Below are 20143 nucleotides of genomic sequence, written 5' to 3'. Positions count from 1 at the left end.
AATACTATTTCTTTCGTTGCGTCATACCATCGCGTTTGACAGAACCTGCACATTCCGGTGTTATTATCTTTTTTTCATTTTCACAGGCATGACGTTATACATGGTCAACTACCATGTGACGTCATTTATTTTGACGGACCATACCTGCCCCACGTGCAGGACGCGCTTTTCCGTCCCACCACCGTCACCGTAACCGATATCGGCCCAAGAGCCATACCTGCCCCACTACGTAACATAAATGCCTTATCTAACCTTTACTCTAGTAAGTTCTTATTTAGCTCAGCACACCAGGACCAGGATCAGTAATACGAAGAACCCAGGTTCAAGTCCCGAGAAAACCAGAAAATTTTTCCAAAAATAAATTTTTCTTACCTGAGCGCGAACCCTTCCCCCTCCAACCACCACTTTTTTTCTGTCAGTCCCGGTGGTGGTGGGGGAAAACACCAGACACCTCCCGCGGTGCTCGAGGGCGCGGTGGTGGGGGTTTGTTTTGACGGGCCATACCTGCCCCATTACTACTAAGCTATAATCATACAGTGAAGGTGAAAGGTAAAATTTGCAATACTTGCTTTATTGCATTGTAAAATAAACTTTCATCTACAGTAAGTCATTTATTTCATTTTCTTTGGACTTTCTTTTGTATGTGTTACATAAAAATGAACATTGATTATTTTCTCTCCAAAAAAAGTGCAAAGTTTCATGAGAGAGAGAGAGAGAGAGAAAGAGAGAGAGAGAGAGAGAGAGAAAGAGAAAGTTAAGTGTCTCAATACAATAATTGAAATTTATTTATATTTTAAAAATATAAAATAGTTTTTTAAATACAACGATTATGCGTGTCGACAATAAACTTATAACCAACTGGTTTAGGAAGCCTACATGGTCGGGAAGATACATTAACTTTCATTCTAACCACCCAACGAAGTATAAAATAAATACTATATATAATCTCGTTGATCATGCCTTTTTACTCTCGGATGCCAGATTCCACAAAGAGAATATAAATATAGTTCGTAAAACGTTACGTAATAATTGTTTCCCTGAACAATTTGTTGAACGACACAACCAAAAAAGGATCAATGTTCTGAAAAACCATAAAACCATTAATGCCCATGAATCTACGGGAAAATTACAGCCGAAAACCTTTTTTATGTTACTACCTTATGTTAAGGATTATAGTTATTGTTTGCGCCGGTCAATACGAGATACCGGTCTAAATGTTGCTTTGATAGTAACCAATAAGCTTAAGACATTGATAAGACGTGGCAAAGATATGTTACACATTGATAATAGAACTAATGTCGTATATAAAATTCATTGTAAGGATTGTGATGCGTTTTACATAGGTCAAACAAAAAGACATTTACGCACATGGCTTAAAGAACATTGTAAAATATTAAATTGCATCCTTCGTGTCAATCTGTAATTAGTAAACATAGATCAGAATTCGAACATGAATTTGAGTGGGATAGCCCAGATATTTTACACAACGAGAAATTTGTAAAAAAGAAAGAAATAGTCGAAATGTTTTTTATCAAGAAATTTAACAACAACACAATAAACTTACAAAGGGACACAGAAAATCTAAATAATATTTATGACAAAATAATAAAGATCGTTTAAAATGTTTTTTTAAAAATCGACAGTTCAGTTTCGAAATTTGTTTTGACAAGACGTGTTCCGTCACTTGTTGGTTCGTCTTATTAATATCTACAACAGCGAAATGTTTAATTAACTTCCACTTGTACAACACATTGTTATACATCTTTGTTTCACTCGAATGTATGTACCAAGTTAATTTGTTTTTGATTGATTTGTCGCGTTTATCCTTTGTGCTCAATTTATTTTAAATTTGTTATAGTGACACTTGAAAAGGACCACAACCAAATGGTCGAAACGTCGTAATATTAAATAAAGAATTTATTGTCTAGTTGGTCGTTCTACTCATATCACCTACTATTTATATTTCATTATTACTCGATTAGGCTTTTTCAATTAATTGTAATACACCAACATCTCCAGCTAATAATACAGTGTCGCCTAAATAGAGGAATTCACATTAATTGAAGTTAATAAATAATAGTAATAATAATAAATAATCTCAAGTTATGTGTATTGTTTTTTATCAGATGACATCAGTAAACTTTATATTATATTGGAATGGCTATTGGTATCGTGTTAAAAGAGTCTGTCTACCATAGAGGTAGACATAGATAAGTACTATTTTTTTCTGTCTAATTGTTTTCTGATTGATCAACGATTTTCTATTTTTCTTATTTTTTATCTATGCACATATAGCACATTTTTCTACTATTGGACAGAAAAGGCCAAAAATAGGAAAGATAAAAATGTACATATAGTACTTATTTTTCCTCTTGCTCACAATTAGCGCTTTTTTCCCATTTGAGTAAACATTCCAGTATAGCATAGAGTTCACTGTGTGACATAGAAATATGTACAAACTTGTTTGAAAAATTTGAGTTGCGTTTTTAGCACCAACAATACAAGGAAGACCGTATGACTTATAAGACCGCCCAATTCTGTCACGATTCCACCTAATAAGGGAAGTATAGACTCCAAGCAATGTGTGATCAAAATATCTCCATCTTGTATATTTTTCGCCTCGGATAGATCTGTTATCACGCACGCTCTGCCTTCCACAAAACCGTTACAAATTGAAGTACCTTCAATCTTTGTACATCCTTCATAAACTGTGGTGTCGAGCGTCTTCTGCAATGAGAGATATTGTAAATATTATAATCTTAGAAATATTAATAACAAACATAAACACAAGAAAATAGATTGACGAATTATTCAATCTAGATAACACATACAATGGAAATAATTATACAACAATTATATATACCTGTACTGGTATAGGCATGCCACTACTGAATTCTGGAAATTTTAATTTTGCTGCTTGCTGATAAATCTTTCTTCTACGTAGTGTTCTGAAAGATGGAAATAATTATACAACAATTATATATACCTGTACTGGTATAGGCATGCCACTACTGAATTCTGGAAATTTTAATTTTGCTGCTTGCTGATAAATCTTTCTTCTACGTAGTGTTCTGAAAGATTTCAAATAAACTCATGCAATAACGAGTATTATAATATAATATTTTACGAGCATAATAATAATAAGTAAACGATAATATTTAGACTCACTTTCGCACGAGTGACAAATTGTGATCGTTCAAAAGTTGCCCGATCTCTTCATGCGTAAAAAAAATATAAGATTTTCATCAGGTATGCAACTTTCTGCAACCATTAAGGCACAGAGACGTTTGTATGCTAATCTCAATGTATGTACAGTAGATACAAGTATGTTTTTGACATTTCTCTGCGTGTAACCGCTTTTCGGCAAAGAGGTGTCATTTGTTGCAGAAGCCATTTGATGAACGATGACATTGGCGTCCTCAAAGCTGCGATAGTTTCCTGTATATTAAGCATTTTGCTCTCATAATTCTTTTCGACAGACATTGCTTGTGTCTGAAAACAATGTGGATGGAATATATATTATACATATACACAGAAACTTTATTAAAATATTTCTTAATCATTTTTCGATGCGATATTCCTTTAAAATATGTATTTCATACCTGAATCGTGCTAATAATATAATCGGACTTAAATATCCAAGGTTCGGAGATTAAATCTAATTCGTTAATGCTTGTGACCGTGCTTGTCAAAGAAGGCACGTAGTTCTTCTACAGCCGGAAAACAATTCGATTTTAACCAATCTATAGCTTTCGCGGATTCGATTTTACTAAACTCTTCCGCTTTGCCGATTTTTTTTATATACGATGCTATTTTACCCAGGATTATGGGTACTTCGGTGCTAATGACATTGGTACACGAACTTAGCAAAACAGCAATATCCGCAAGATGATCGGATGTAATATTGTTACTACCCTTTGTTAGAAGCGACATCGCTATTATGTGGTAAGAGATGCTCGTCATAGTTGCTGCGTTGTGGCACTGTGTTAACTGAAATATATAAATGTTTTAATAATAATAAAGATCCTTTTTGTAATCCGTTAACAATTTAAAATACATTAAATTCAACATTTTTTCTCAATGAAGACATTTATTATTTTTTTTAATTTGATGAGATAATTTACTAAAAAGATTTCTTTATATTTCTTATCTAGGACGTTGTACAAATTACGAGATGTATCAAATTCGTTGGCGTTCCAAACAAATTTCTTAAATGTGTCGGTCGCTACTTTTATTATCGTATCACTCATCCATGCTGTTTTAAACATTTCATACATCAAATACATTTTCCGCCATCTACTTGTGATACCGTATTTTTCTATCGCGGACCGGTGTATTTCAGGCGTAATTACTATGCGTCCGGATATGGCTAGGTCTGTCATTTTATTCGATAGATGTTATCTCTTTGTCAAGCTCTCGTAAAACACACTTAAAAAAAAAGAATTATCAATCAGTTTACTCATCTCACAAATGCGATAGATGCAAATACTTACGTTGGAGTAATTTATTGCATCTCTCATATTAACCATATGAAAAAACGTGCAATCAAGATTATATATAGAGGCATTTGCCAAGTTTAGTACTTTTACAGTGGTAGAGTTCGACAAAGGACTAATGGGATGTGGAAACACTTCCTCGATGTTGGCAAAAGTTATTAAGTCGACATCGGAAGGAACCTCCGAGTCTAACTCGTGCATTAGCTCGAAGTCTATCCATTCGTTAATAGTAGTGATGGGTCGTGCTTGCAAAAGGAAAATTTGCTCGCCGACAACCGCTCATTCCACATCTCGAGCGGATCCAAAAAACGATTCCAAATGCAATCCTATTTTAGCTAATTTCAGAACGATGGAATCAGATATCGATATCCTCTTACTTTCCTGTTCGTTCAGAGTGCACCTAGTCACAACATCATCCTTCAGCGATATTTTCTGTTTCTTACTCCCTATCACAGAGGCGCCTATAGCTAAAGTGTTGTTCAACTTCCTATGAATAGTCAGAGTATCAGGCTCAACTATGTCTGACTTTTTTGGTCCTCGAGATTCAAACTTATTGTTTCTATAATTATCAACCAGTACCTTACAAACTATCTCTTACAAAAAATATATATGTATATATATATATATATATATATTTATATTATAATTAAATATATTTTTATATCTTGTGTGATATAATGTAACATTATTAATATTTATGCGACTGTTTTAGTGGCTGGAAAAAATTATGACGCAATTATCAATTACACAATAGGCGATGCAATTACCTATTACGATGATCAATTCTGGGCGTATACAATCCGTAATCTGCATGTAGAACTAAATGGAAGCAGAGGTACGTTAACGATTTAGAAGCCCTGTAACTGTGCCAAATTGAGACTTACATTTCCCAAAAGAACAATCTTAAATCTATCTTGTTTAAGAAATTGTACGAATGTACAATTATAGGTACTGGATTAATTATTGTATGCTGTCCATATACTAGATCGAAGCAAATCAAAAACTCAGTAACCAAAGTTCAATATTTGACACAACCTAACACATTTGAACAAAAGGATAAATATATTTTACATTTTGCTGATAAACAATGTCAAAATGAGAACATTATCGGAGGAAAGGCATATTCCCTTGCAGTTCTGACATCTATTATCACTGATGATGTACGAGTATATATTTATAATGCACTTGAAAAACGACAAATTCATCATAATGAAAATATAAACTTTTATTTTCTTTTCTAGTTTATAGTACCCCAAGGTTTCTGTGTAACGAGCCTCGCTTTAGAGTGGCAATTGCAACATCACAAACAATTGCAGGATTTGATCAATGATATAATAGATATCAGTCGTGACAAAAAGAAGGAGGATCTTAAAACTTATTGTGAAAAGTATGCGTCTAATGTTTCTACTTTTAAAATTGTATTGTGGCTGTAAATCTTCTTTGTTTCTCAGGATAGTGTCCATTATTTAAATTATTCCGGTTGAAGAACAAATTAAACAAGCAATATTATAAGGCTTAGAGGAATTAGAAAGGTCTGTAAATGAAAATGATATATACAACCTGTACGCCGTAAGATCGAGCACTGTTGGAGAAAACAGCGAGGGAACTTCGGCCGCTGGTCAAAACTCGATGTTAGGTGTGAAGGATGCAAATGACATTATCAAATGCGTTGCTAAATGTTGGGCAAGTTTATTCTCGTATCAAAGCGTCGAGTACGGGTAATTACGGGTAAAATACTTTTCTATCCTGCCCAGAGAACGAGAGAAAGAGCAGATTTATTTTTTTGATGATGATGATTGCATATACAGACGGCAGAATGGACTACCTATAAAAGTATCTATGGGTGTTTGCATTCAGAAAATGATCGATGAGGAAACAGCTGGCGTTATGTTTACTAGACATCCTACAACCGGTGATCCATCTAGCATCATTATCACAGCTAACTATGGTTTAGGAGAGGTATGTCTAATTGATATCAAATAGATGTACTACTCTGCATAGAGTATATATATATATATATATATATATACTCTATGCATACTGTATTTATATATATATATATACACTACTCAAAAGAAAATAGGGAACACTTTTCATACGTCAAAAAATAGGCTATTTTCAAACTATTGTAACTCAGTGAAAAATCATCGTACGCAAATTTAAAAAAAGCATTTTGAAGCTTGAAGTTTCAACTTTAACATGCAATCGATAATTTTAAAAAAAAATTTTATCTTCTCAGTGCTATCCCTTAAAAAAGCGCGCACAGTTTTCTTTTTAAATTACGTATTTTTGACGCTCTGTAGCTAGATAAGAAAAATTCTCTCGACAATCTTAAGTCAATTTCCATAAAATACAATGTTTTACCTACAAAATGCTTTTTTAAAAATTTCATATGATTTTTTTTGGCCGAGACATGACTTTAAAGCTAAACTTGCGTTTTTCAGAAAAATTGACGATACTCGGCGAAAAATCATCATACAAAAATTTAAAAAAAAGCATTTTGAAGCTTGAAGTTTCAGCTTTAACATGCTATCGATAGTTTTAGAAAATTTTTTTATCTTTTCAGTGTACCCTAAGAAAAAGAAACACTGTTTTTTTCATTATATTACTTATTTTTTACATTCTGCAGTTTTATAAAAAAATTTTTCTTAAAAAATTCAAATCAATTTCCACAAAATATAACACTTTACCTACAAAATGCTTTTTTAAAAATATTTCGACGATTTTTTTTTGCCGAGTTACATGACTTTAAAGTCAACCTTAAATTTTATTGAAAAATAACATTTTCCACCGGCATTAGCATTACCCAATATGCACCACGTGGAGGTTACCGGTCGGATTTTGCACATCACGTGTATGTATGTGTGTGTGCGTGTGCGTATGCGTGTACGTGTGCGTGTGTGTGTGTGTGTGTGTGTCACAGCAGAGATAAGGACCCTGCAGTTCGTCACTTTCACAGTATTTAACGACTCTAAACCCTCTCTGCTGTGTGTATATGTGTGTTTGTGTGTGCGTTTAGTATTGTGTATTCCTCCTCTTTGCTCAATTACCCCTTGTAGACGCTCTCGCATATTTATACATCTCTCTATCTAAATTCTGCGGAGTTTCGTTCCAAATTTGTGTTAACATGTCCGCTAAATCATTTAAATTTTGCGGCTGTTGATCGCGACGTCTTAATCGTCGTTCCATTTCGTCCCATATGTGCTTGATTGGATTTAAGTCCGGACTATTAGCAGGATGGTCCAGCAATATAATATTGTGTTCTTCAAGAAAACGGCGAGTTATGTTCGCCGTATGAGCACAAGCGTTGTCTTGCATAAATATGAAATTGCGATGTAAACAACGGATAGGCAAAACGTGAGGTCGCAGAACGAGCGTCATTACTGTAAAGGTAATGATAAAACCGAGAGGTGTATAAATATGCGAGAGCGTCTGCAAACGGTAATTGAGCAAAGAGGAGGAAATACACAATACTAAACGCACACACAAACACACATATACACACAGCAGACAGGGTTTGGAGTCGTTAAATACTGCGGAAGTTACGAACTGCGGAGTCTTTATCTCTGCTGTGACACACGCACGCACGCACGCACGCACACGTGATGTGCAAAATCCGACCGGCAACCTCCACGTGGTGCATATTGGATAATGCTAATGCCGGCGGAAAATGTCATTTTTCAATAAAATTTAAGGTTGACTTTAAAGTCATGTAACTTGGCAAAAAAAAATCGTCGAAATATTTTTAAAAAAGCATTTTGTAGGTAAAGTATTATATTTTATGAAAATTGATTTGAATTTTTCAAGAAAAATTTTTTTATAAAACTGCAGAATGTCAAAAATAAGTAATTTTATGAGAAAAACAGTGTTTCTTTTTCTTAGAGTACACTGAAAAGATAAAAAAATTTTCTAAAACTATCAATAGCATGTTAAAGCTGAAACTTCAAAATGCTCTTTTTTAAATTTTTGTATGATGATTTTTCGCCGAGTATCGTCAATTTTTCTGAAAAACGCAAGTTTAGCTTCAAAGTCATGTAACTCGGCCAAAAAAAATCGTAAGAAAATTTTTAAAAAAGCATTTTGTAGGTAAAACATTGTATTTTATGCAAATTGACTTGAGATTGTCGAGAGAATTTTTCTTATCTAGCTAGAGAGCGTCAAAAATACGTAATTTAAAAAGAAAACTGTGCGCGCTTTTTTAAGGGATAGCACTGAGAAGATAAAATTTTTTTTTAAAATTATCGATTGCATGTTAAAGTTGAAACTTCAAGCTTCAAAATGCTTTTTTTAAATTTGCGTACGATGATTTTTCACTGAGTTACAATAGTTTGAAAATAGCCTATTTTTTGACATATGAAAAGTGTTCCGTATTTTCTTTTGAGTAGTGTATATATATATATATATATATATATATATATATATATACACTACAGTATGCATAGAGTATATATATATATACTCTATGCAGAGTAGTACATCTATTTGATATCAATTAGACATACCTCTCCTAAACCATAATTAGCTGTGATATATATATATATATCATCACATATATATCTAATTTATATATATATATATATATATATATATATATATAATATATATATATATATAAATAAATATAGTATTTATAATATACAGGGTACGCCAAAAATCTGGATACACCTAAATATCTCACAAACGGTACATTTTAGAAAAAAATGTTTCAGATAAAAATTGTTTGGTTTCGAGGGGGCCATAAGATGATACCATTGGTTTGACCTTGAAGAGTCACGTGAAGGTCATCTTAATTTTTTTAAATGCCCCCCCCCCTATTTTTTATTACTTATTCTTGTAGCTGACCTCGAGAGCTTTCCACAACACTTATTATAAATCCTTTTTCAATAAGAATTTTCTGAGTTATGAGTACTTAAAGTACCGCCGGCATTAGCGTTATCCAAGATGCACCGCGTGGAGGATGCACACATTACAATTGAAGTTTTTAAGCGTTAAGGATCGACAAAGGTCGGGTAGGCTTAGGATTGCTAAAGACTGCGAATGAAGAATTTATCAATCTCTTCGAGATAGATATTACAGTTATTGATTTAATTGAAATGGTCCTTACAGAAAGAGAATATATAGTTATGTTGATGATGCGGGGATACGGAGATCGGGAACGGTCTTTCAGAGATGTCCGTAATTTATTTAATATTAAGTTTCGGTCGACAACAGATTTCTGCAGCCACTGTTCAGAAAACATGTTAGCGTTTTTGAGATACAGGAAGCGTTAAAGATCGGCTAAGATCGGATAGACCTAAGATCGCTACGAACGAGTACTCTTCAATAGAGATATTACAATCATTCATAGAAGACCCTAAACTCTCTATCCGAAAAGCCTCACAGGCACATGATATTAGCGAGACATCCATTCGTCGTATTCTCAAAAATGCAAAATTTCACCCATATAAAATTAATCTTGTTCAGGAATTAGTTGCACATGATTTTGATCGTCGGGTATTAGAATTTTGTGTAATTATGATGCAGAAAATTGATGAACATCCTGAATTTATAAATAAGATTGTTTTTTCAGACGAGGGCACATTTTTATTAGACGGTGCAGTAAATAGACATAACAGTCGATATTGGAGTGATTTTAATATGCATTGAATGAGAGAAAGAAATTCCCAATATCCACAAAAACTAAATGTATGGCGGGAATAGTTGGAACGCACATAATGGGGCTATTCTTCATCGATGGAACTCTAACGGCTGAAAAGTATTTAACTATGCTTCGAGATGATATTGTTCCTAGTATTCGCAATCTTCGGTCTAAATTTTGATTCAGTTTGGTTTCAGCAGAATGGTGCCCCTTCACATTTTGGATTAGAAGTGCGAAATTTTTTAAACGACACTTTTACTAAAAGATGAATAGGAAGGAGGGGAGCAATCGAGTGACCATCTCGATCACCCGACCTAATCTCTTTGGATTTTTTCTTTTGAGGTTATTTAAAACACCGAGTTTACAAAACAAAACCTCGAAATTTGGATGATTTGCGACATCGAATTATTACTGAAGTGACATTAATTACGATCGATATGTTAGAAAACGTTAGTAGCAATTTTTATCAACGATTAGCTCACTGTCAAACTGTACAAGGTCAACAGTTCGAACATTTATTATAAACGCATACTCAATCACTTTGTCACTCACTCACTCAGTTGCTCGCCATTTACTTACTAACTCACTGACTCACTCATTTACTCGCTTGTTCATTTGTTCACTCTCCCTTACTCACTCACTCGCTTGCTCACTCGCTCAATTATTTACATACACATGCGCGCGCACGCACGCACACACACACACGAGATGTAAATCTGACCGAGCAACCTTCACGCGGTGCATCTTGGATAACACTAAAATAAAACGGCGGTATTTTAAGTATTCATAACTTAGAAAATTCTTATTGAAAAGGAGTTTGTAATAAGTATTTTGGAAAGCTCTCGGTCAGCTACAAGAATATGTAATAAAAAATGGGGGTGTCATTTAAAAAAATTAAGGTGACCTTTACGTGACCTTCAAATGACTCTTCAAGGTCAAACCAATGGTACCTTCTTATGGCCGCCTCGAAACTAAACAACTTTTGTCTGAAATATTTTTTTCTAAAATGTACTGTTTGTAAGATATTTAGGTGTATCCAGACTTTTGGCGCATCCTGTATATTATTAAGAAGAACAAAGAGTCTATGAACATATATGTAACATATTTTCCTAATTTTGCGTGTTTAAATGACAAGTTAAGCAAAGTACGTTTTATGTAAAAAAACAAACCTAATAGCTATTTTCTTGTGGGTGCTCTGATATATCTATATCAATCAGAAATATTACTACCGTTAACGGTCATACCACGTTGTAAAGCACCAGTTCTCGTCCAACACATGTACCTCGTCAGAGTGACACGTTGTGTAAGAGAGACCGCGATATTAGATAAAGAAAATTGAGTGTAATCCTAAGTAAATCATAAGAAAACTCAAGACCGAGAACATTGAGGAAATAAATAAAATTACCACACTTGGAATAAAAGGACATAAAACACAGAGAAAGAAAGGTAATCTTACATCGCCGCCTAGTGCGGCATGCAACGAAACTAACCTACAGCAGCAAGTAGATAAAACACATGGCGCTAAGAACAGCTTCAATGATTTGTTCGAGATAACAAATCACACGAGTAAAAAAAAGGAAAGCAGTAGAATTACAACAGGTAAAAGCAAAAATGGCAAAACAAAAATCATACCCTATCGAAATAAAAAAATCGCTTTGATGCGTTAAGAGAAACAAAGAACACAGAAATGGAATACGATAACTATGATAATAATACAGATGACCACTACGTAGAAGACAATCTCGGAAAATCGAGCACCACTACAAATTTAAGCGGTAAACAAAAGCCTCCACCAATAATTATACATGGAGAAGTAAAATCACATAGGGATTTTACAAACAAAATAGAAGACATAATTTCCAGCAAATTCTATATAAAATATCAAACTAATCGTACTGCCATCTACACTACAACTCAAGAAGATTATCAACAATTAATGCCCTAGATACAAACAAAACTCAGTATCACACATTTACACTAAAGGACAAGAAAGTCAAAGCATTTGTCATAAGAGGATTACCCAAAAAGATCGACATCGAGGACATCAAAAATGAGCTGAAAGAACAGGAAATTCAAGTAAATAACTGTAATGAAATGAAAGGTACGCACAATCCACTATATATGGTGACAATGATGAGTATTATAAATGTTGAGATATTAAGGCATCAAATTAAATACTTATGTCACACCAAAATTGAATGGGAGAAATATTAGGCGTATAATAAGAAAAAAGATAACGCAATGTCATCGTTGTCAGGAATGGGGACATGCAACAAGAAATTGTCATGTCACACCTAAATGTCTCAAATGTGCGGAAGAGCATCTAACAAGAGAATGCAAAAAACCCGTAATCACTCCAGCAAAATGTGTAAATTGTGGCAAGGCTCATCCAGCTAATGCTACTATCTGCGAAAAATATATTGAAAAACTTGAATGAATTACAAAATCGCTAGCGCCAAATAAACAGTCAACAAAAGAAAACATCATAAACGCCATGAATGAGAAAGTCTTCCTCAGGCTGACCAGAAGGACATCAATCAAGGAAACGGAAATAACCAATCCCTGGACTCAAATGAATAGGTTACATAAACAAACAGTTGAAACTCAGGAAAAAGTAAATAGCAAACAGATACATTCACACTTTACCGTATTAGTAAGTGAATTGAAAATGTTAAACAATCATATTAATATTAAAGAAATGCTTAGTGATATTAGAAAACTTAATTATAAACTAACAAAATGTACGTGACATGTAGGGAAATTCGAGATGTTCTATAATTTTACATTAGAATCAGAACAGAAAAATGACTAGTATAGTAATATGTAGCTGGAACGCTAATGGCATTCGAGAGATAGCAGGCTTGATAGAATTTTTAAACAGATGTAAAATTGGCATAATGTTGATTAGCGAAACTAAAATAAATGAAAAAGATAAATTAAAAATTAAAGGTTATAATTGTATTAGAAAGGATAGACAAAATAGAGCAGGAGGAGTAGCTATACTAATTAGACAAAACATACCGTTTCAGGAAATAACTCTGAGCCCAGAAATTTCAGTAGAACATATATGCATAAGATTAGAAAATAATATACATATTATTGCTGCTTACAATAGACCATTAAATAAATTCACAAGTAGGGACCTTAATATAATGCTTAGCGTGACTAACAGAGTTTTGGTGGTAGGTTACTTAAATGCTAGGAATAAGAAATGGAACTGTCATAGAAATAATAGAAACAAAATAACTCTAAACAATTACATATAAAATAACAATATCATAGTTATACAAATGCACCCCATATATTCCAAACAACGGTGGCACTTCCACTACAATAGATATAGCAATAAATAAACACGTCACAACTGCACATATATTCACACACTTCATGAACTAGATTCAGATCATAATCCTATGTTTTACTCTGACAGATTTAACACATAAAACGTACGATTATAAAAATACTGACTGGAATAAATGTAGAACAATTATTGATTCACACATAAAAATTAATAATAAAATAAATAATAATAATTAGTAAATGACTCAGTAGTCAAATAAATAATGAAATAATACTAGAGGCGTAAAAGAGCCGAATATAAACAATGTAATTAGAATTAACTAAATAATTAAATAATTTATTATTACATAAATGAGCTACAATATATAAGAACAAAATAATAACTAAACGAGCGCAACACAAATTTTTAAATCAAATATTCGTACAGCATTAGTGAAGTACAATTTAATTAGATTAATGCGAACATTTCGGCCTAATTTTTCAGGCCCTCTTCAGCGCAACAAAAAGGTGGAAAGTCAACGCAAATTAAATAAAATATATAGTTGAATTATTTTTAACGCAGAGTAGTCAGAAGTATAAAACTCTTTAAATAATTATAAAAACTAAGGATCAAAAAACTTCGTCTCATTCCGACGGTATGCGCGGTGTTTAATATTGTGATAACGTGCAGTAATCATCTCGAAATAGATGGTAAAAAAATGACGCGCCAAATAGCTTTATTGATGTAAAAGTCTGAAAAAGTTGGAATCGGTAATACTAAGCGCTAATCTACATACGAGATATAAAATTTAAGTAGAACAGCAACAGTAATTTGCAAGTTAAACATCGAAATTTAAAAGTTAAAACATTAAAAATTGAAATTAAAACTAATAAATTAATAGAATTGAATATAATTAAAAATCAATTAACTTGAAAGCATTTGAATAAAATAATGTAATAAATAAATGAAATTGAATATAATTGAAATATAACTTAACTTACATAAAGAGTAACTAATATAAGGCCTGGGTGACAGTAGTCCTGCTCGTACACAAATAATGAGAACCGGCAAACAAATGTCGCTGCTCAACTGTACGTATGTTATTTATACCTATCATCAACGGCGTGGCGGGGCAGAGAGTTTCTTAATAATGTTATTATAGATATTGGGTAGATATTCGGTATCTGTCTGCAAATTGAGGCTGTTATATTGTTTTTTAATATGGAGCATTTCAGAAACCAGTCGCTTATTATAATGGGGTTCTATATCTAAGATTTCAGTCTCGTTCCAATTAAAATCGTGGTTAAAATTAGTCTTATGGTCAGTTATGCCGGATTTAGTATTGGTATTTCGATTCATGTGTTGTCTATGTTCCTGAATTCTGATATTAAGCTTCCTGCAGGTCTGTCCCACATAAGATGCATCATAGCCATTAAATTTAATTTTATAAACCACGTGGGTACTAGAATACTTTGGTATCTGTTCCGTAATACTAGTGTGCGTAGGAAAGAAATTCACGCACTGCGTCTTCGTATCTGGTGTAATATGTATTTCTTTATTAAATTAATGTCATTCTTTCCAATTAATATCACTCATATAACTCGCTCGCTTAAGAATATGTTAACTGTTCTGTGTCGCGGACGATAATGCCCATAGGAAGAGAAATCTTCCGGTACAGTCGTGATCCTCGCTCACTGATTCGCCCGTAATATTGGTCCGCTATTGGTGCGCGTTATATCAAACGAGTCGCAATAAGAGACAAGACGCCGCGAGATCTATACAATTTCGGATCACAATGGCTATAGATACCCTTGTTGTACGCCGCATAGTCCGCGGTAACTTTCATGTTTGACTTGTGTACGTATATGTATAAACGCACGCATATGTGTATACGTATGTATGTCGTATATATACATGCATGTGTGCATGCTATGTTTACGCATATATGTGTCGTGCACGACTTCGATCTCTCTGTCGTTACATCCTCTCCCCGTTGAGAGGAATCGATCAACTATGATTAGTGTAACGATTACGCATTAAATCGGATGATTGTAATGGGGCTATGACATGCCCTTATCCTACGACAACGCCTAGGGGCCGCTGCCCTGAGTCCAGGTGCGACGACGCCTCAAGACCTTGATCTTGGGTCGCATTTTTAATGTACCGACTACGCATGAGATATCGAATAATGATTGTGATGGAGCTGTTATATGCACTCGTCCTACGACAACGTCTAGAGGCTGCCGCCCTGAGTCGATATGCGACAACGCCTCAAGACCTTGATCTTGGGTCGCATTTGGATTCGTGCGCTCCTATTAGTTTTGTTATGTGATATAGGTTACTATTTTGACAGTTTTTGTAATCATGAACTTATGACTATTTAAACAAATTCACGACTTGTCGGTTACATAAAAGACGTATCGCATTTGTATAAATATGCGTATCCCATTCGCATGTTATTGCTCGATTGGTAAAAGACAGAAACTTCTGTTCTTTTTACTTCGTCATTTGTGGTCTTGACGGTAGCGGCTCTCACTATCCCATCCTCGCCTGGATGAATCTCGATTACTTTGCCTAGCACCCATTGAATATACGGCAAATTTTTGTCCTTTATTAATACGATGGTTCCCGTGTTTAAATCTGGTCCGTCTTTAGCCCATTTATTGCGTACTTGGAGCTCATTTAAATATTCGAGATGCCAGCGAGCCCAAAAGTCCTGTCGCATTTTGGATATATGTTGCCACGTAGACAACCTATTGGCTGGAACAGATGTCAAGTCGCCCTAGGGGAGAGCGGTTAACGGTTTGCCGATTAAATAATGTGCAGGAGTCAGTACAAACAAATCGTTCGGATCGGAGGATATTGTTGTAATTGGTCGGGAATTTAAGATGCCCTCGACTTCGACAACGAACGTATTCAGGTCTTCGAACGTAAATAAAGATTCTCCTACGACTCGCTTAAAATGATGTTTGAATAATTTTACCGTAGATTCCCACAAGCTCCCAAAATGAGGAGCTGCCGGTGGTATGAAGTGTCATGTGACGCGATGATCGATCGCGAACTTGTTTATTATATCTTTGTGTTTCTCGGAATTGAGACACGCGTATAAATCCTTTAAATAATTGTTAGCACCGACAAAATTGGTTCCGTTATCTGAATATATGTGCTGTGGTAACCCTCGTTTTGCGATAAATCGTCGCAGCGCCGCGAGAAATCCCTCTGATAACAAATCGCTAACTAATTCGAGGTGAACTGCCTTTACTATCATACATATAAATACGCATACGTAAACCTTTATTCGTGTTCGATTACGGTATTTCCTTTCTTTAATATAAAATGGACCGCAAAAATCTATGCCAGTATTTGCGAACGGTGTTGATTCACATATGCGAGCTGCTGGGAGATTTCCCATTTTGTATTCGATCGTGCTATTGAACCGGGCGTATCACATGCAAGTGCGTATGATTTTTCGCACTTGGTTACGCCCATCGATTATCCAAAATCTCTGTCGAATATTGTAGTGTGGCTTGGATGCCGGTGTGATAATATTTCTCGTGCGTTTCGCGAATGATACGATCGGTTAGACTATGTCGACTCGGGAGTAAAATCGGATGTTTTTTCGAAAACGTAGTTCGATTTTTGAAGACGTCCCCCAACGCGAAGTAAGCCGTCATCATCCAGGAACGGGCTTAAATCGGCGATTTTTCCTTGAATGTTGGGTTCCGTGCTCTTAAGTTTTTTTATTTCGTCTGCGAATTGCGTCGCTTGTATAACCTTCAAGATTTCCCGGCTTCGTCGATTTCCTTTGTACATAACACACCTGTGTGTTCATTGGCCGGTCGAAAACGCTGACAATACGCAACGATTCTCGTTAATTTGGAATAAGAAGAACAGCTTTCTAATATATCGGTATCTTTAGACACTATCGTCAACAAACGTTTTTCTTTAATTCGGGTACTTCAATTGATTGTACGAATTCGTCGGGCCATTCGTCCTCGTTCTCGGATAACCACTTGGGCCCGGTAAACCATATTTTATTCTGTAAAAACGCACGCGGCAATTGACTTCTTGATATTGCGTCCGCGGGATTATCGTTCGTCTTGACATGTCGCCATTTGACTGGATTGGTTAATTTTTGAATTTCCGTGACGCGATTTGCGATAAAGGTATTTAGTAGATGGGGTGACATTTTTATCCAATGTAATACGACCATTGAATCGCACCAAAATATTGTTTTGACAGGCGCGGTGTCCAAGGCTCGGATTACTTCATTGTATAATTGTGCTAATAATAACGCGCCGCAGAGCTCAAGACGTGGTATGGTGATACTCTTTAATGGTGCGATACGTGACTTCGCACACAATAATTTAACGCTTACGCTTCTTTCATTCCTTGCGGACGGACGTACATAAATACACGCGCCGTATTCAGTATTACTCGCATCGCAAAATCCGTGTAACTGAATGTCTTCATATTTCCCGGCTAATATCCTGCGATCGAATGAAATCTGATTTATCAACTCGAGCTATTGCGCTAAATTCAATCATGCCGTGTGTATATCCTGAGACACTGAGTCATCCCATTTTAACTGACATCGCCATACGTCTTGCATTAATTTCTTCGCGTATAATATAATGGGCCCCAACAATTCCAATGGATCGAAAATTTTCGCGATTTCGGCTAATATATTTCTCTTCGTTATTCTTTCCGATCTTAATGACTCGTACGGTATACTTTATTTCGTCCGTTCGCGCGCACCAAGTAATACCCAAGGTTTTTAGGGAGTGATCTTCGTCAAACACAAGATTTGCATATAACGTATCGGTTGCGAGGTCATTAACGATCCGTTCCTCGATGGAAGCCCATTGCTTGATATTAATGCCCCCACGATGCAAAAGTGCTATCAATTCATTTCTAATTCGCTTGAGCTTCGTTAATGCTCGGTCCCAGTCAGTAAATCGTCTACATATAAATGCGTCTTAAGAATCCTAGCCGCTCTAGAATATGCATTAGATTCATCATCGGCTAATTGTCGTATGATACGAGTCGCGAGAAAAAGTGAGGACGAGACGCCGAATGTGAGCGTATTGAACTAAAGCGTTTCGACTTTGTCACCAATACACCAGAGAATTCACTGATACTGCCTATCGTCTTCGTGTAAAGATATCTGTAAATACATTTTTTCAATGTCGGCGGTGAGAACGTATCGATATGCTTGAAATTGAATCAAGTGTAAGAATAATTTATCTTGAATTGTTGGTCCTACTAACAGCACGTCGTTTAGTGATACGCCATTACTAGTTTTTGCGGACGCATCGAATACTATTCGTACCTTGGTAGTATTGCTCGAATCTTTAATTACCGCGTGATAAGGCATATAATATCCGTCACCCTCGGGAGATTTTACTATCGAGAGGTAGTTTAATTTCAGATATTCGTTTATTACCCGAGTATATTCATCTTTTAATGGGATGTTTGTGCTGAGTTTCCGTTTCAATGCTAATAGTCTTTTGAGTGCGATGCTTCGCGATTCCCCGAGCCGCTTGTGTGTTTTGTCGAACGGTAACCGAACCGTATAACGTCCGCGATTGTCGCGAGTAACGGTTTTCGAGAAATGCATCTCGTTGTCGTCTCCCTTTCTCGAAATCGGTGTATTTGTTGTTATTTCCTCGACCGTCCAAAACCTTTCTATTTGAGTCTCTAGTTTTGTTAAATGGCATTTTTCAGAATTTAAAGACGCTCGTGATCTCACACCGCCGGCTACCAGCCTAGACGCGTTTTTTGTAGGTACAAATCGTATCTTTCGCGCGACAAATTAATCTGATCGATGGAGAATAATGATAGCATTGCTCTAGACCCGATTAATAATTCTACGGAACGTGATAAATGGAATTCAAGATCCGCTAACCTAATGTTCGATGCACCTATGTTGACAGAATTCCGTGGGAAGATTTCAGGCGGAGTGAGATCCGTGATAACCGGTACTGTTAAACACGTTATTAAAATCGTCATATATCGACTGAACTGTAACCTGTACCACGCCTCTTGATTTAGTGCTGGTTGCATTAATTACATTGATTGGTGTCGATCGTGTTATCACGGATAAATGTAACCGTTTGACGAGGCCTTCGGAAATAAAATTAGTGGTCGCGCACGTATCTAGCAATGCTCGGCATCTTATGACGTTATTTTTACAGTCGCGGACATAAATCATTGCGCTCGTCAATAATTGCGGTGCTGTTCTATGTGATATGGAAGTGAGGGTGGTTGCTTGACTGCTGGTTGGGGTGGTTAGTCATGCAGTTTGAACCCCTTCAGCATCCATTGCGCTTGATTTATTTGAGCTCATGTGTTCTGATAGATGCAATAACGTGTTATGTCTTTTTTGGCAAATTGTGCAATTCGAAAATTTGCAAGGGTGTTCTCGATGGGATCGGAGGCAGTTGTAACAAATTTTCGCGTTCTTAACTACTTTGATGCGTTTGGGTACCGGCAGTTGTTTAAATTTATCGCATAGATAGAGAGGATATCTTCTCGTTTTGCATGCTACAATTGCGTGACGCGCTCAGCGCAAAAGCTTTGTTTGCGACCTGTATACCGGCTTTCTTTTAGTCAACGGTTCGCCTGTGATTTTTTGCGATTCTATTGCCTTCGCTCTTTCTCACTTTGACGCGCATACCGCGGTTCTATATAAAAATTCATATAATTGGTCGAGTTTTGGGAACTCGT

The 20143-nt window shown here is 35.5% G+C and overlaps 1 long non-coding RNA gene and 1 pseudogene across 1 annotated transcript; one reads left to right on the top strand and one right to left on the bottom strand.

Annotated features, from left to right (window-relative positions):
* Positions 1-1978: 1978 nt before the first annotated feature.
* On the bottom strand, positions 1979-5045 carry LOC140670671 (rifampicin phosphotransferase-like; annotated as a pseudogene).
* A 167-nt stretch (positions 5046-5212) lies between these two features.
* LOC140670561 (uncharacterized) lies at positions 5213-6207 on the top strand. The gene is made up of 4 exons (XR_012047585.1): positions 5213-5331; positions 5445-5656; positions 5738-5883; positions 5948-6207. It is a non-coding gene; the product is annotated as an uncharacterized lncRNA (long non-coding RNA).
* Positions 6208-20143: the final 13936 nt, after the last annotated feature.

The sequence above is a fragment of the Anoplolepis gracilipes genome, chromosome 10 (genome assembly GCF_047496725.1).
Source record: "Anoplolepis gracilipes chromosome 10, ASM4749672v1, whole genome shotgun sequence".
Lineage (NCBI taxonomy): Eukaryota > Metazoa > Arthropoda > Insecta > Hymenoptera > Formicidae > Anoplolepis > Anoplolepis gracilipes.
The sequence above is the reverse complement of the archived record's forward strand: the minus strand, read 5'-3'. Positions and strand labels throughout refer to the sequence as shown.